Source organism: Electrophorus electricus, chromosome 2 (genome assembly GCF_041902795.1).
Source record: "Electrophorus electricus isolate QZ-2024a chromosome 2, ASM4190279v1, whole genome shotgun sequence".
Lineage (NCBI taxonomy): Eukaryota > Metazoa > Chordata > Actinopteri > Gymnotiformes > Gymnotidae > Electrophorus > Electrophorus electricus.
This window is the reverse complement of record NC_137498.1, coordinates 28,619,085-28,636,774: the sequence shown is the minus strand read 5'-3', so window position 1 is coordinate 28,636,774 and position 17,690 is coordinate 28,619,085.

The following is a 17,690-nucleotide window of genomic DNA, read 5'->3' as shown; positions in this document are numbered from 1 at the left end:
ATACAAGGTATGTCACTAATATCCCGTTTTATCCACTTAGGTTTTCTGAAGACAACAGTTGCCACAGCTGATACCCCAACAATTGAAAAAAAGTGTTCAGCATCCAGCAATGTCACATGAGATACCCTAACAATTGCACTGACCTGTTTCAAAATTTGGTAAGTGCTTTTGTTGCGGTAGTTGTAAGTGACTCTATCAACTAGAGATACATCTGTGTATAGCAATAGTACATGGCATACAAAAGGAGATGAGTTGCAAAGAATGCACATTGAAATGACTTCAAATTGGAGCAATGATATGGAAATCTGTCATAAGTGCTTCACTTTGGAGTATTTTCATCTTTGTAATTTCCTTCTATATGATCAGTGCAGCATGTCTTTCTGTGATTCGTACGCTGAAGGACCCATACCTGAATTTTCCTGTAACTGCTAATTTACTGGGATAACCATCAGTGATTATAATTGAAGATATGGGGATTAAATTGTGCAATCCCACAAACTGCCCAAAATGGAATACATACATATGTTGTGAACATGTAAAAAAGTGTGCTCCAACTTTAGCATCTTTCTTTTAGAAATCTAGAAAGTGCTACCAAGTTGGGGTATATTTTTTTACAGATGATTTGACTCACATTGTTTTTCTTGTAATGGTTTTTCCATCTATTGTAATCTAATAAGAGAAAAAAACGCATTACTTTCTTATAATGGGGAAAGGGTTCTGCTTGGAGTATTCTAAAGGTTGTTTTGTTTTTTTTTCTGTAGGTTGTCAGTCTAGTTTATTTTGAAATCTATCTTGTCCAAATATTATTTCACCAAAAAGAAAATACAGAAATGAACTCTGAGATCTTCACCATTTCAACAAATAATAATTTGCATATCATTTGGCACTCTGTCTGTAAGGTCTTCAGCTTTCCTAGGTGTAAATCACTCTGGTCGTAGGAAAGAAAATTTGGATATTCATCTAATTGTTGTTGAAATGTATGAGTTTCAAGTTGGCTGGGCTGTTAATGGCCTTGTGATTTGGTGATATTTAGGTGCATATAAAAATCCTACATATGAGATCATGGAACTCAGAAGGAGAATCTGTTCCAGTTTTGAATCTTTCCTCAAGTTTTTCTTAAATACAAGGTATGTCACTAATATCCCGTTTTATCCACTTAGGTTTTCTGAAGACAACAGTTGCCACAGCTGATACCCCAACAATTGAAAAAAAAGTGTTCAGCATCCAGCAATGTCACATGAGATACCCTAACAATTGCACTGACCTGTTTCAAAATTTGGTAAGTGCTTTTGTTGCGGTAGTTGTAAGTGACTCTATCAACTAGAGATACATCTGTGTATAGCAATAGTACATGGCATACAAAAGGAGATGAGTTGCAAAGAATGCACATTGAAATGACTTCAAATTGGAGCAATGATATGGAAATCTGTCATAAGTGCTTCACTTTGGACTATTTTCATCTGTGTAATTTCCTTCTATATGATCAGTGCAGCATGTCTTTCTGTGATTCGTACGCTGAAGGACCCATACCTGAATTTTCCTGTAACTGCTAATTTACTGGGATAACCATCAGTGATTATAATTGAAGATATGGGGATTAAATTGTGCAATCCCACAAACTGCCCAAAATGGAATACATACATATGTTGTGAACATGTAAAAAAGTGTGCTCCAACTTTAGCATCTTTCTTTTAGAAATCTAGAAAGTGCTACCAAGTTGGGGTATATTTTTTTACAGATGATTTGACTCACATTGTTTTTCTTGTAATGGTTTTTCCATCTATTGTAATCTAATAAGAGAAAAAAACGCATTACTTTCTTATCATGGGGAAAGGGTTCTGCTTGGAGTATTCTAAAGGTTGTTTTGTTTTTTTTCTGTAGGTTGTCAGTCTAGTTTATTTTGAAATCTATCTTGTCCAAATATTATTTCACCAGAAAGAAAATACAGAAATGAACTCTGAGATCTTCACCATTTCAACAAATAATAATTTGCATATCATTTGGCACTCTGTCTGCAAGGTCTTCAGCTTTCCTAGGTGTAAATCACTCTGGTCGTAGGAAAGAAAATTTGGATATTCATCTAATTTTTGTTGAAATGTATGAGTTTCAAGTGGGCTGGGCTGTTAATGGCCTTGTGATTTGGTGATATTTAGGTGCATATAAAAATCCTACATATGAGATCATGGAACTCAGAAGGAGAATCTGTTCCAGTTTTGAATCTTTCCTCAAGTTTTTCTTAAATACAATGTATGTCACTAATATCCCGTTTTATCCACTTAGGTTTTCTGAAGACAACAGTTGCCACAGCTGATACCCCAACAATTGAAAAAAAGTGTTCAGCATCCAGCAATGTCACATGAGATACCCTAACAATTGCACTGACCTGTTTCAAAATTTGGTAAGTGCTTTTGTTGCGGTAGTTGGAAGTGACTCTATCAACCAGAGATACATCCGTGTATAGCAATTGTACATGGCATACAAAAGGAGATGAGTTGCAAAGAATGCACATTGAAATGACTTCAAATTGGAGCAATGATATGGAAATCTGTCATAAGTGCTTCACTTTGGAGTATTTTCATCTGTGTAATTTCCTTCTATATGATCAGTGCAGCATGTCTTTCTGTGATTCGTACGCTGAAGGACCCATACCTGAATTTTCCTGTAACTGCTAATTTACTGGAATAACCATCAGTGATTATAATTGAAGATATGGGGATTAAATTGTGCAATCCCACAAACTGCCCAAAATGGAATACATACATATGTTGTGAACATGTAACAAAGTGTGCTCCAACTTTAGCATCTTTCTTTTAGAAATCTAGAAAGTGCTACCAAGTTGGGGTATATTTTTTTACAGATGATTTGACTCACATTGTTTTTCTTGTAATGGTTTTTCCATCTATTGTAATCTAATAAGAGAAAAAAACCCATTACTTTCTTATAATGGGGAAAGGGTTCTGCTTGGAGTATTCTAAAGGTTGTTTTGTTTTTTTTCTGTAGGTTGTCAGTCTAGTTTATTTTGAAATCTATCTTGTCCAAATATTATTTCACCAGAAAGAAAATACAGAAATGAACTCTGAGATCTTCACCATTTCAACAAATAATAATTTGCATATCATTTGGCACTCTGTCTGCAATGTCTTCAGCTTTCCTAGGTGTAAATCACTCTGGTCGTAGGAAAGAAAATTTGGATATTCATCTAATTTTTGTTGAAATGTATGAGTTTCAAGTGGGCTGGGCTGTTAATGGCCTTGTGATTTGGTGATATTTAGGTGCATATAAAAATCCTACATATGAGATCATGGAACTCAGAAGGAGAATCTGTTCCAGTTTTGAATCTTTCCTCAAGTTTTTCTTAAATACAATGTACGTCACTAATATCCCGTTTTATCCACTTAGGTTTTCTGAAGACAACAGTTGCCACAGCTGATACCCCAACAATTGAAAAAAAGTGTTCAGCATCCAGCAATGTCACATGAGATACCCTAACAATTGCACTGACCTGTTTCAAAATTTGGTAAGTGCTTTTGTTGCGGTAGTTGGAAGTGACTCTATCAACCAGAGATACATCCGTGTATAGCAATTGTACATGGCATACAAAAGGAGATGAGTTGCAAAGAATGCACATTGAAATGACTTCAAATTGGAGCAATGATATGGAAATCTGTCATAAGTGCTTCACTTTGGAGTATTTTCATCTGTGTAATTTCCTTCTATATGATCAGTGCAGCATGTCTTTCTGTGATTCGTACGCTGAAGGACCCATACCTGAATTTTCCTGTAACTGCTAATTTACTGGAATAACCATCAGTGATTATAATTGAAGATATGGGGATTAAATTGTGCAATCCCACAAACTGCCCAAAATGGAATACATACATATGTTGTGAACATGTAACAAAGTGTGCTCCAACTTTAGCATCTTTCTTTTAGAAATCTAGAAAGTGCTACCAAGTTGGGGTATATTTTTTTACAGATGATTTGACTCACATTGTTTTTCTTGTAATGGTTTTTCCATCTATTGTAATCTAATAAGAGAAAAAAACCCATTACTTTCTTATAATGGGGAAAGGGTTCTGCTTGGAGTATTCTAAAGGTTGTTTTGTTTTTTTTCTGTAGGTTGTCAGTCTAGTTTATTTTGAAATCTATCTTGTCCAAATATTATTTCACCAGAAAGAAAATACAGAAATGAACTCTGAGATCTTCACCATTTCAACAAATAATAATTTGCATATCATTTGGCACTCTGTCTGCAATGTCTTCAGCTTTCCTAGGTGTAAATCACTCTGGTCGTAGGAAAGAAAATTTGGATATTCATCTAATTGTTGTTGAAATGTATGAGTTTCAAGTTGGCTGGGCTGTTAATGGCCTTGTGATTTGGTGATATTTAGGTGCATATAAAAATCCTACATATGAGATCATGGAACTCAGAAGGAGAATCTGTTCCAGTTTTGAATCTTTCCTCAAGTTTTTCTTAAATACAAGGTATGTCACTAATATCCTGTTTTATCCACTTAGGTTTTCTGAAGACAACAGTTGCCTCAGCTGATACCCCAACAATTGAAAAAAAGTGTTCAGCATCCAGCAATGTCACATGAGATACCCTAACAATTGCACTGACCTGTTTCAAAATTTGGTAAGTGCTTTTGTTGCGGTAGTTGTAAGTGACTCTATCAACCAGAGATACATCTGTGTATAGCAATTGTACATGGCATACAAAAGGAGATGAGTTGCAAAGAATGCACATTGAAATGACTTCAAATTGGAGCAATGATATGGAAATCTGTCATAAGTGCTTCACTTTGGAGTATTTTCATCTGTGTAATTTCCTTCTATATGATCAGTGCAGCATGTCTTTCTGTGATTTGTACGCTGAAGGACCCATACCTGAATTTTCCTGTAACTGCTAATTTACTGGAATAACCATCAGTGATTATAATTGAAGATATGGGGATTAAATTGTGCAATCCCACAAACTGCCCAAAATGGAATACATACATATGTTGTGAACATGTAACAAAGTGTGCTCCAACTTTAGCATCTTTCTTTTAGAAATCTAGAAAGTGCTACCAAGTTGGGGTATATTTTTTTACAGATGATTTGACTCACATTGTTTTTCTTGTAATGGTTTTTCCATCTATTGTAATCTAATAAGAGAAAAAATCCCATTACTTTCTTATAATGGGGAAAGGGTTCTGCTTGGAGTATTCTAAAGGTTGTTTTGTTTTTTTTCTGTAGGTTGTCAGTCTAGTTTATTTTGAAATCTATCTTGTCCAAATATTATTTCACCAGAAAGAAAATACAGAAATGAACTCTGAGATCTTCACCATTTCAACAAATAATAATTTGCATATCATTTGGCACTCTGTCTGCAAGGTCTTCAGCTTTCCTAGGTGTAAATCACTCTGGTCGTAGGAAAGAAAATTTGGATATTCATCTAATTTTTGTTGAAATGTATGAGTTTCAAGTGGGCTGGGCTGTTAATGGCCTTGTGATTTGGTGATATTTAGGTGCATATAAAAATCCTACATATGAGATCATGGAACTCAGGAGAATCTGTTCCAGTTTTGAATCTTTCCTCAAGTTTTTCTTAAATACAAGGCATGTCACTAATATCCCGTTTTATCCACTTAGGTTTTCTGAAGACAACAGTTGCCACAGCTGATACCCCAACAATTGAAAAAAAGTGTTCAGCATCCAGCAATGTCACATGAGATACCCTAACAATTGCACTGACCTGTTTCAAAATTTGGTAAGTGCTTTTGTTGCGGTAGTTGGAAGTGACTCTATCAACCAGAGATACATCTGTGTATAGCAATTGTACATGGCATACAAAAGGAGATGAGTTGCAAAGAATGCACATTGAAATGACTTCAAATTGGAGCAATGATATGGAAATCTGTCATAAGTGCTTCACTTTGGAGTATTTTCATCTGTGTAATTTCCTTCTATATGATCAGTGCAGCATGTCTTTCTGTGATTCGTACGCTGAAGGACCCATACCTGAATTTTCCTGTAACTGCTAATTTACTGGAATAACCATCAGTGATTATAATTGAAGATATGGGGATTAAATTGTGCAATCCCACAAACTGCCCAAAATGGAATACATACATATGTTGTGAACATGTAACAAAGTGTGCTCCAACTTTAGCATCTTTCTTTTAGAAATCTAGAAAGTGCTACCAAGTTGGGGTATATTTTTTTACAGATGATTTGACTCACATTGTTTTTCTTGTAATGGTTTTTCCATCTATTGTAATCTAATAAGAGAAAAAAACCCATTACTTTCTTATAATGGGGAAAGGGTTCTGCTTGGAGTATTCTAAAGGTTGTTTTGTTTTTTTTCTGTAGGTTGTCAGTCTAGTTTATTTTGAAATCTATCTTGTCCAAATATTATTTCACCAGAAAGAAAATACAGAAATGAACTCTGAGATCTTCACCATTTCAACAAATAATAATTTGCATATCATTTGGCACTCTGTCTGCAAGGTCTTCAGCTTTCCTAGGTGTAAATCACTCTGGTCGTAGGAAAGAAAATTTGGATATTCATCTAATTTTTGTTGAAATGTATGAGTTTCAAGTGGGCTGGGCTGTTAATGGCCTTGTGATTTGGTGATATTTAGGTGCATATAAAAATCCTACATATGAGATCATGGAACTCAGAAGGAGAATCTGTTCCAGTTTTGAATCTTTCCTCAAGTTTTTCTTAAATACAAGGTATGTCACTAATATCCCGTTTTATCCACTTAGGTTTTCTGAAGACAACAGTTGCCACAGCTGATACCCCAACAATTGAAAAAAAGTGTTCAGCATCCAGCAATGTCACATGAGATACCCTAACAATTGCACTGACCTGTTTCAAAATTTGGTAAGTGCTTTTGTTGCGGTAGTTGGAAGTGACTCTATCAACCAGAGATACATCTGTGTATAGCAATTGTACATGGCATACAAAAGGAGATGAGTTGCAAAGAATGCACATTGAAATGACTTCAAATTGGAGCAATGATATGGAAATCTGTCATAAGTGCTTCACTTTGGAGTATTTTCATCTGTGTAATTTCCTTCTATATGATCAGTGCAGCATGTCTTTCTGTGATTCGTACGCTGAAGGACCCATACCTGAATTTTCCTGTAACTGCTAATTTACTGGAATAACCATCAGTGATTATAATTGAAGATATGGGGATTAAATTGTGCAATCCCACAAACTGCCCAAAATGGAATACATACATATGTTGTGAACATGTAACAAAGTGTGCTCCAACTTTAGCATCTTTCTTTTAGAAATCTAGAAAGTGCTACCAAGTTGGGGTATATTTTTTTACAGATGATTTGAGTCACATTGTTTTTCTTGTAATGGTTTTTCCATCAATTGTAATCTATTAAGAGAAAAAAACAGTACTTTCCTATAATGGGGAAAGGGATCTGCTTGGAGTGTTCTAAAGGTTGTTTTGTTTTTTTCTGTAGGTTGTCAGTCTAGTTTATTTTGAAATCTATCTTGTCCAAATATTATTTCACCAGAAAGAAAATACAGAAATGAACTCTGAGATCTTCACCATTTCAACAAATAATAATTTGCATATCATTTGGCACTCTGTCTGCAAGGTCTTCAGCTTTCCTAGGTGTAAATCACTCTGGTCGTAGGAAAGAAAATTTGGACATTCATCTAACTGTTGTTGAAATATATGAGTTTCAAGTGGGCTGGGCTGTTAATGGCCTTGTGATTTGGTGATCTTTAGGTGCATATAAAAATCCTACATATGAGATCATGCAACTCAGAAGGAGAATCTGTTCCAGTTTTGAATCTTTCCTCAAGTTTTTCTTAAATACAAGGTATGTCACTAATATCCAGTTTTATCCACTTAGGTTTTCTGAAGACAACAGTTGCCACAGCTGATACCCCAACAATTGAAAAAAAAATGTTCAGCATCCAGCAATGTCACATGAGATACCCTAACAATTGCACTGACCTGTTTCAAAATTTGGTAAGTGCTTTTGTTGCGGTAGATGTAAGTGACTCTATCAACCAGAGATACATCTGTGTATAGCAATTGTACATGGCATACAAAAGGAGATGAGTTGCAAAGAATGCACATTGAAATGACTTCAAATTGGAGCAATGATATGGAAATCTGTCATAAGTGCTTCACTTTGGAATATGTTCATATGTGAAATTTCCTTCTATATGATCAGTGCAGCATGCCTTTCTGTGATTCGTACGCTGAAGGACCCATACCTGAATTTTCCTGTAACTGCTAATTTACTGGAATAACCATCAGTGATTATAATTGAAGATATGGGGATTAAATTGTGCAATCCCACAAACTGCCCAAAATGGAATACATACATATGTTGTGAACATGTAAAAAAGTGTGCTCCAACTTTAGCATCTTTCTTTTAGAAATCTAGAAAGTGCTACCAAGTTGGGGTATATTTTTTTACAGATGATTTGACTCACATTGTTTTTCTTGTAATGGTTTTTCCATCAATTGTAATCTATTAAGAGAAAAAAACAGTACTTTCCTATAATGGGGAAAGGGATCTGCTTGGAGTATTCTAAAGGTTGTTTTGTTTTTTTCTGTAGGTTGTCAGTCTAGTTTATTTTGAAATCTATCTTGTCCAAATATTATTTCACCAGAAAGAAAATACAGAAATGAACTCTGAGATCTTCACCATTTCAACAAATAATAATTTGCATATCATTTGGCACTCTGTCTGCAAGGTCTTCAGCTTTCCTAGGTGTAAATCACTCTGGTCTTAGGAAAGAAAATTTGGACATTCATTTAACTGTTGTTGAAATATGAGTTTCAAGTGGGCTGGGCTGTTAATGGCCTTGTGATTTGGTGATCTTTAGGTGCATATAAAAATCCTACATATGAGATCATGCAACTCAGAAGGAGAATCTGTTCCAGTTTTGAATCTTTCCTCAAGTTTTTCTTAAATACAAGGTATGTCACTAATATCCAGTTTTATCCACTTAGGTTTTCTGAAGACAACAGTTGCCACAGCTAATACCCCAACAATTGAAAAAAAAAATGTTCAGCATCCAGCAATGTCACATGAGATACCCTAACAATTGCACTGACCTGTTTCAAAATTTGGTAAGTGCTTTTGTTGCGGTAGATGTAAGTGACTCTATCAACCAGAGATACATCTGTGTATAGCAATTGTACATGGCATACAAAAGGAGATGAGTTGCAAAGAATGCACATTGAAATGACTTCAAATTGGAGCAATGATATGGAAATCTGTCATAAGTGCTTCACTTTGGAGTATTTTCATATGTGAAATTTCCTTCTATATGATCAGTGCAGCATGCCTTTCTGTGATTCGTACGCTGAAGGACCCATACCTGAATTTTCCTGTAACTGCTAATTTACTGGAATAACCATCAGTGATTATAATTGAAGATATGGGGATTAAATTGTGCAATCCCACAAACTGCACAAAATGGAATACATACATATGTTGTGAACATGTAAAAAAGTGTGCTCCAACTTTAGCATCTTTCTTTTAGAAATCTAGAAAGTGCTACCAAGTTGGGGTATATTTTTTTACAGATGATTTGACTTACATTGTTTTTCTTGTAATGGTTTTTCCATCAATTGTAATCTATTAAGAGAAAAAAAACAGTACTTTCTTATAATGGGGAAAGGGTTCTGCTTGGAGTATTCTAAAGGTTGTTTTGTTTTTTTCTGTAGGTTGTCAGTCTAGTTTATTTTGAAATCTATCTTGTCCAAATATTATTTCACCAGAAAGAAAATACAGACATGAACTCTGAGATATTCACCATTTCAACAAATAATAATTTGCATATCATTTGGCACTCTGTCTGCAAGGTCTTCAGCTTTCCTAGGTGTAAATCACTCTGGTCGTAGGAAAGAAAATTTGGACATTCATCTAACTGTTGTTGAAATGTATGAGTTTCAAGTGGGCTGGGCTGTTAATGGCCTTGTGATTTGGTGATCTTTAGGTGCATATAAAAATCCTACATATGAGATCATGCAACTCAGAAGGAGAATCTGTTCCAGTTTTGAATCTTTCCTCAAGTTTTTCTTAAATACAAGGTATGTCACTAATATCCAGTTTTATCCACTTAGGTTTTCTGAAGACAACAGTTGCCACAGCTGATACCCCAACAATTGAAAAAAAATGTTCAGCATCCAGCAATGTCACATGAGATACCCTAACAATTGCACTGACCTGTTTCAAAATTTGGTAAGTGGTTTTGTTGCTTTAGATGTAAGTGACTCTATCAACCAGAGATACATCTGTGTATAGCAATTGTACATGGCATACAAAAGGAGATGAGTTGCAAAGAATGCACATTGAAATGACTTCAAATTGGAGCAGTGATATGGAAATCTGTCATAAGTGCTTCACTTTGGAGTATTTTCATCTGTGTAATTTCATTCTATATGATCAGTGCAGCATGTATTTCTGTGATTCGTACGCTGAAGGACCCATACCTGAATTTTCCTGTAACTGCTAATTTACTGGAATAACCATCAGTGATTATAATTGAAGATATGGGGATTAAATTGTGCAATCCCACAAACTGCCCAAAATGGAATACATACATATGTTGTTAACATGTAAAAAAGTGTGCTCCAACTTTAGCATCTTTCTTTTAGAAATCTAGAAAGTGCTACCAAGTTGGGGTATATTTTTTTACAGATGATTTGACTCACATTGTTTTTCTTTTAATGGTTTTTCCATCAATTGTAATCTATTAAGAGAAAAAAAAACAATACTTTCTTATAATGGGGAAAGGGTTCTGCTTGGAGTATTCTAAAGGTTGTTTTGTTTTTTTCTGTAGGTTGTCAGTCTAGTTTATTTTGAAATCTATCTTGTCCAAATATTATTTCACCAGAAAGAAAATACAGAAATGAACTCTGAGATATTCACCATTTCAACAAATAATAATTTGCATATCATTTGGCACTCTGTCTGCAAGGTCTTCAGCTTTCCTAGGTGTAAATCACTCTGGTCGTAGGAAAGAAAATTTGGACATTCATCTAACTGTTGTTGAAATGTATGAGTTTCAAGTGGGCTGGGCTGTTAATGGCCTTGTGATTTGGTGATCTTTAGGTGCATATAAAAATCCTACATATGAGATCATGCAACTCAGAAGGAGAATCTGTTCCAGTTTTGAATCTTTCCTCAAGTTTTTCTTAAATACAAGGTATGTCACTAATATCCAGTTTTATCCACTTAGGTTTTCTGAAGACAACAGTTGCCACAGCTGATACCCGAACAATTGAAAAAAAAATGTTCAGCATCCAGCAATGTCACATGAGATACCCTAACAATTGCACTGACCTGTTTCAAAATTTGGTAAGTGCTTTTGTTGCGGTAGTTGTAAGTGACTCTATCAACCAGAGATACATCTGTGTATAGCAATAGTACATGGCATACAAAAGGAGATGAGTTGCAAAGAATGCACATTGAAATGACTTCAAATTGGAGCAATGATATGGAAATCTGTCATAAGTGCTTCACTTTGGACTATATTCATCTGTGTAATTTCCTTCTATATGATCAGTGCAGCATGTCTTTCTGTGATTCGTACGCTGAAGGACCCATACCTGAATTTTCCTGTAACTGCTAATTTACTGGAATAACCATCAGTGATTATAATTGAAGATATGGGGATTAAATTGTGCAATCCCACAAACTGCCCAAAATGGAATACATACATATGTTGTGAACATGTGAAAAAGTGTGCTCCAACTTTAGCATCTTTCTTTTAGAAATCTAGAAAGTGCTACCAAGTTGGGGTATATTTTTTTACAGATGATTTGACTCACATTGTTTTTCTTGTAATGGTTTTTCCATCAATTGTAATCTATTAAGAGAAAAAAAACCAGTACTTTCTTATAATGGGGAAAGGGTTCTGCTTGGAGTATTCTAAAGGTTGTTTTGTTTTTTTCTGTAGGTTGTCAGTCTAGTTTATTTTGAAATCTATCTTGTCCAAATATTATTTCACCAGAAAGAAAATACAGAAATGAACTCTGAGATCTTCACCATTTCAACAAATAATAATTTGCATATCATTTGGCACTCTGTCTGCAAGGCCTTCAGCTTTCCTAGGTGTAAATCACTCTGGTCGTAGGAAAGAAAATGTGCACATTCATCTAACTGTTGTTGAAATATATGAGTTTCAAGTGGGCTGGGCTGTTAATGGCCTTGTGATTTGGTGATCTTTAGGTGCATATAAAAATCCTACATATGAGATCATGCAACTCAGAAGGAGAATCTGTTCCAGTTTTGAATCTTTCCTCAAGTTTTTCTTAAATACAAGGTATGTCACTAATATCCAGTTTTATCCACTTAGGTTTTCTGAAGACAACAATTGCCACAGCTGATATCCCAACAATTGAAAAAAAAGTGTTCAGCATCCAGCAATGTCACATGAGATACCCTAACAATTGCGCTGACCTGTTTCAAAATTTGGTAAGTGCTTTTGTTGTGGTAGTTGTAAGTGACTCTATCAACCAGAGATACATCTGTGTATAACAATTGTACATGGCATACAAAAGGAGATGAGTTGCAAAGAATGCACATTGAAATGACTTTAAATTGGAGCAATGATATGGAAATCTGTCATAAGTGCTTCACTTTGGAGTATTTTCATCTGTGTAATTTCCTTCTATATGATCAGTGCAGCATGTCTTTCTGTGATTCGTACGCTGAAGGACCCATACCTGAATTTTCCTGTAACTGCTAATTTACTGGAATAACCATCAGTGATTATAATTGAAGATATGGGAATTAAATTGTGCAATCCCACAAACTGCCCAAAATGGAATACATACATATGTTGTGAACATGTAAAAAAGTGTGCTCCAACTTTAGCATCTTTCTTTTAGAAATCTAGAAAGTGCTACCAAGTTGTGGTATATTTTTTTACAGATGATTTGACTCACATTGTTTTTCTTGTAATGGTTTTTCCATCAATTGTAATCTATTAAGAGAAAAAAAAACAATACTTTCTTATAATGGAGAAAGGGTTCTGCTTGGAGTATTCTAAAGGTTGTTTTGTTTTTTTCTGTAGGTTGTCAGTCTAGTTTATTTTGAAATCTATCTTGTCCAAATATTATTTCACCAGAAAGAAAATACAGAAATGAACTCTGAGATATTCACCATTTCAACAAATAATAATTTGCATATCATTTGGCACTCTGTCTGCAAGGTCTTCAGCTTTCCTAGGTGTAAATCACTCTGGTCGTAGGAAAGAAAATTTGGACATTCATCTAACTGTTGTTGAAATGTATGAGTTTCAAGTGGGCTGGGCTGTTAATGGCCTTGTGATTTGGTGATCTTTAGGTGCATATAAAAATCCTACATATGAGATCATGCAACTCAGAAGGAGAATCTTTTCCAGTTTTGAATCTTTCCTCAAGTTTTTCTTAAATACAAGGTATGTCACTAATATCCAGTTTTATCCACTTAGGTTTTCTGAAGACAACAGTTGCCACAGCTGATACCCGAACAATTGAAAAAAAAATGTTCAGCATCCAGCAATGTCACATGAGATACCCTAACAATTGCACTGACCTGTTTCAAAATTTGGTAAGTGCTTTTGTTGCGGTAGTTGTAAGTGACTCTATCAACCAGAGATACATCTGTGTATAGCAATAGTACATGGCATACAAAAGGAGATGAGTTGCAAAGAATGCACATTGAAATGACTTCAAATTGGAGCAATGATATGGAAATCTGTCATAAGTGCTTCACTTTGGACTATTTTCATCTGTGTAATTTCCTTCTATATGATCAGTGCAGCATGTCTTTCTGTGATTCGTACGCTGAAGGACCCATACCTGAATTTTCCTGTAACTGCTAATTTACTGGAATAACCATCAGTGATTATAATTGAAGATATGGGGATTAAATTGTGCAATCCCACAAACTGCCCAAAATGGAATACATACATATGTTGTGAACATGTGAAAAAGTGTGCTCCAACTTTAGCATCTTTCTTTTAGAAATCTAGAAAGTGCTACCAAGTTGGGGTATATTTTTTTACAGATGATTTGACTCACATTGTTTTTCTTGTAATGGTTTTTCCATCAATTGTAATCTATTAAGAGAAAAAAAACCAGTACTTTCTTATAATGGGGAAAGGGTTCTGCTTGGAGTATTCTAAAGGTTGTTTTGTTTTTTTCTGTAGGTTGTCAGTCTAGTTTATTTTGAAATCTATCTTGTCCAAATATTATTTCACCAGAAAGAAAATACAGAAATGAACTCTGAGATCTTCACCATTTCAACAAATAATAATTTGCATATCATTTGGCACTCTGTCTGCAAGGCCTTCAGCTTTCCTAGGTGTAAATCACTCTGGTCGTAGGAAAGAAAATGTGCACATTCATCTAACTGTTGTTGAAATATATGAGTTTCAAGTGGGCTGGGCTGTTAATGGCCTTGTGATTTGGTGATCTTTAGGTGCATATAAAAATCCTACATATGAGATCATGCAACTCAGAAGGAGAATCTGTTCCAGTTTTGAATCTTTCCTCAAGTTTTTCTTAAATACAAGGTATGTCACTAATATCCAGTTTTATCCACTTAGGTTTTCTGAAGACAACAATTGCCACAGCTGATATCCCAACAATTGAAAAAAAAGTGTTCAGCATCCAGCAATGTCACATGAGATACCCTAACAATTGCGCTGACCTGTTTCAAAATTTGGTAAGTGCTTTTGTTGTGGTAGTTGTAAGTGACTCTATCAACCAGAGATACATCTGTGTATAACAATTGTACATGGCATACAAAAGGAGATGAGTTGCAAAGAATGCACATTGAAATGACTTTAAATTGGAGCAATGATATGGAAATCTGTCATAAGTGCTTCACTTTGGAGTATTTTCATCTGTGTAATTTCCTTCTATATGATCAGTGCAGCATGTCTTTCTGTGATTCGTACGCTGAAGGACCCATACCTGAATTTTCCTGTAACTGCTAATTTACTGGAATAACCATCAGTGATTATAATTGAAGATATGGGAATTAAATTGTGCAATCCCACAAACTGCCCAAAATGGAATACATACATATGTTGTGAACATGTAAAAAAGTGTGCTCCAACTTTAGCATCTTTCTTTTAGAAATCTAGAAAGTGCTACCAAGTTGTGGTATATTTTTTTACAGATGATTTGACTCACATTGTTTTTCTTGTAATGGTTTTTCCATCAATTGTAATCTATTAAGAGAAAAAAAAACAATACTTTCTTATAATGGAGAAAGGGTTCTGCTTGGAGTATTCTAAAGGTTGTTTTGTTTTTTTCTGTAGGTTGTCAGTCTAGTTTATTTTGAAATCTATCTTGTCCAAATATTATTTCACCAGAAAGAAAATACAGAAATGAACTCTGAGATATTCACCATTTCAACAAATAATAATTTGCATATCATTTGGCACTCTGTCTGCAAGGTCTTCAGCTTTCCTAGGTGTAAATCACTCTGGTCGTAGGAAAGAAAATTTGGACATTCATCTAACTGTTGTTGAAATGTATGAGTTTCAAGTGGGCTGGGCTGTTAATGGCCTTGTGATTTGGTGATCTTTAGGTGCATATAAAAATCCTACATATGAGATCATGCAACTCAGAAGGAGAATCTTTTCCAGTTTTGAATCTTTCCTCAAGTTTTTCTTAAATACAAGGTATGTCACTAATATCCAGTTTTATCCACTTAGGTTTTCTGAAGACAACAGTTGCCACAGCTGATACCCGAACAATTGAAAAAAAAATGTTCAGCATCCAGCAATGTCACATGAGATACCCTAACAATTGCACTGACCTGTTTCAAAATTTGGTAAGTGCTTTTGTTGCGGTAGTTGTAAGTGACTCTATCAACCAGAGATACATCTGTGTATAGCAATAGTACATGGCATACAAAAGGAGATGAGTTGCAAAGAATGCACATTGAAATGACTTCAAATTGGAGCAATGATATGGAAATCTGTCATAAGTGCTTCACTTTGGACTATTTTCATCTGTGTAATTTCCTTCTATATGATCAGTGCAGCATGTCTTTCTGTGATTCGTACGCTGAAGGACCCATACCTGAATTTTCCTGTAACTGCTAATTTACTGGAATAACCATCAGTGATTATAATTGAAGATATGGGGATTAAATTGTGCAATCCCACAAACTGCCCAAAATGGAATACATACATATGTTGTGAACATGTGAAAAAGTGTGCTCCAACTTTAGCATCTTTCTTTTAGAAATCTAGAAAGTGCTACCAAGTTGGGGTATATTTTTTTACAGATGATTTGACTCACATTGTTTTTCTTGTAATGGTTTTTCCATCAATTGTAATCTATTAAGAGAAAAAAAACCAGTACTTTCTTATAATGGGGAAAGGGTTCTGCTTGGAGTATTCTAAAGGTTGTTTTGTTTTTTTCTGTAGGTTGTCAGTCTAGTTTATTTTGAAATCTATCTTGTCCAAATATTATTTCACCAGAAAGAAAATACAGAAATGAACTCTGAGATCTTCACCATTTCAACAAATAATAATTTGCATATCATTTGGCACTCTGTCTGCAAGGCCTTCAGCTTTCCTAGGTGTAAATCACTCTGGTCGTAGGAAAGAAAATGTGCACATTCATCTAACTGTTGTTGAAATATATGAGTTTCAAGTGGGCTGGGCTGTTAATGGCCTTGTGATTTGGTGATCTTTAGGTGCATATAAAAATCCTACATATGAGATCATGCAACTCAGAAGGAGAATCTGTTCCAGTTTTGAATCTTTCCTCAAGTTTTTCTTAAATACAAGGTATGTCACTAATATCCAGTTTTATCCACTTAGGTTTTCTGAAGACAACAATTGCCACAGCTGATATCCCAACAATTGAAAAAAAAGTGTTCAGCATCCAGCAATGTCACATGAGATACCCTAACAATTGCGCTGACCTGTTTCAAAATTTGGTAAGTGCTTTTGTTGTGGTAGTTGTAAGTGACTCTATCAACCAGAGATACATCTGTGTATAACAATTGTACATGGCATACAAAAGGAGATGAGTTGCAAAGAATGCACATTGAAATGACTTTAAATTGGAGCAATGATATGGAAATCTGTCATAAGTGCTTCACTTTGGAGTATTTTCATCTGTGTAATTTCCTTCTATATGATCAGTGCAGCATGTCTTTCTGTGATTCGTACGCTGAAGGACCCATACCTGAATTTTCCTGTAACTGCTAATTTACTGGAATAACCATCAGTGATTATAATTGAAGATATGGGAATTAAATTGTGCAATCCCACAAACTGCCCAAAATGGAATACATACATATGTTGTGAACATGTAAAAAAGTGTGCTCCAACTTTAGCATCTTTCTTTTAGAAATCTAGAAAGTGCTACCAAGTTGTGGTATATTTTTTTACAGATGATTTGACTCACATTGTTTTTCTTGTAATGGTTTTTCCATCAATTGTAATCTATTAAGAGAAAAAAAAACAATACTTTCTTATAATGGAGAAAGGGTTCTGCTTGGAGTATTCTAAAGGTTGTTTTGTTTTTTTCTGTAGGTTGTCAGTCTAGTTTATTTTGAAATCTATCTTGTCCAAATATTATTTCACCAGAAAGAAAATACAGAAATGAACTCTGAGATATTCACCATTTCAACAAATAATAATTTGCATATCATTTGGCACTCTGTCTGCAAGGTCTTCAGCTTTCCTA